We start from the raw sequence: 1117 nt of genomic DNA on the forward strand, positions 1-1117 counted from the left end.
TTGTGTTTGGCATACAATGAAACAAGAAGACTTACCTTTTCAATTGATTTCTTGTTGTTTACTGAATATACAATGCATATAACATTGGCCTGTGCAGAGAGAGAAAACATTAGGGAGGTGAATAAAACCATAAAATCAAACTAAATTGTATAAACAAAGAGACTAAATCCATCCCCATTCCCCACCTTTGATATTTCTTGGTAAAGCTGCTCATCTGACTGTTCTGCTTCTGTGGGATCAAAAATATGAAAGGAGAGATTAAAACACAAAAGGAATAACCACTTTAGGAAAGGGTTGCGGCACTGACACTAGAACAGCAATGCAGGCTATATGAGTCTCATCATACAGAGATACATGTATCAGTACCTGAATAGTCCACTATATGAGTGGGCACTCTCTCAGGTGTGACATCAGCTGGAATAGTGATCTCTTCAGCTCTGAGAGGAACCTTTAAATGAGAAACACAATACTAATGCAATGCATGTGCCATTTGGACAAGTATTAAATTGACTTGAATTGTTCCTTTTGAACTTGAGTCATTTCAATGAATGACTGTACCTCATCAGGGAATTCCTCACTGACAAGTGACATGATCAGGGAGGTCTTCCCCACTTTGGCTGTGAAGAAAAAGAATTCTACAATGACCACTGTGTTCTAGATCTATTAATAGCACCAAATGATTAACAGGAACATGCCAGGCGAGATCTGAGTGCCTTTATAAAAGGGTGGTTCACACATTTAAGTTGTTTCACTTCAATATCAACCACGCAGCATTTAGGAATTCATATTAAAAGACTACTTTAAAAATATATATATAATGTCACACAATGTAAAAATGGACTAGCAAACAGTAAAAAGTTGATCTAAAAAAAAATAAAAAATAAGTAAACACTTTCAACTTTGTAAACATTTATGTACACTAAAATCTTTGTACACACACACAAAAAAACCTTATGGACAAGTTCTGATCAGTGTTATTTGCATATCAATGAGAAGCTATTATAGCTTTTATTAATATTTACATTTGTTTTTATTTTGATATTTTCCATTTTGATTTTAATCATAAAGTTCTAGTAATTCTGTTGTGTGTTTTAATCATTATTATATATATATATAT

General features: G+C 33.2%; 1 long non-coding RNA gene across 1 annotated transcript; it reads right to left on the reverse strand.

The window, feature by feature from the left end:
- Positions 1-21: 21 nt before the first annotated feature.
- Positions 22-617, reverse strand: LOC107579913 (uncharacterized). Its single transcript, XR_001608551.1, has 4 exons — positions 559-617; positions 367-448; positions 186-229; positions 22-89 (listed from the first exon to the last, which is right to left on the reverse strand). It is a non-coding gene; the product is annotated as an uncharacterized lncRNA (long non-coding RNA).
- Positions 618-1117: the final 500 nt, after the last annotated feature.

The sequence above is a fragment of the Sinocyclocheilus grahami genome, unplaced genomic scaffold (assembly GCF_001515645.1).
Source record: "Sinocyclocheilus grahami isolate Dianchi unplaced genomic scaffold, SAMN03320097.WGS_v1.1 scaffold21636.1, whole genome shotgun sequence".
In the NCBI taxonomy this organism is placed as follows: domain Eukaryota; kingdom Metazoa; phylum Chordata; class Actinopteri; order Cypriniformes; family Cyprinidae; genus Sinocyclocheilus; species Sinocyclocheilus grahami.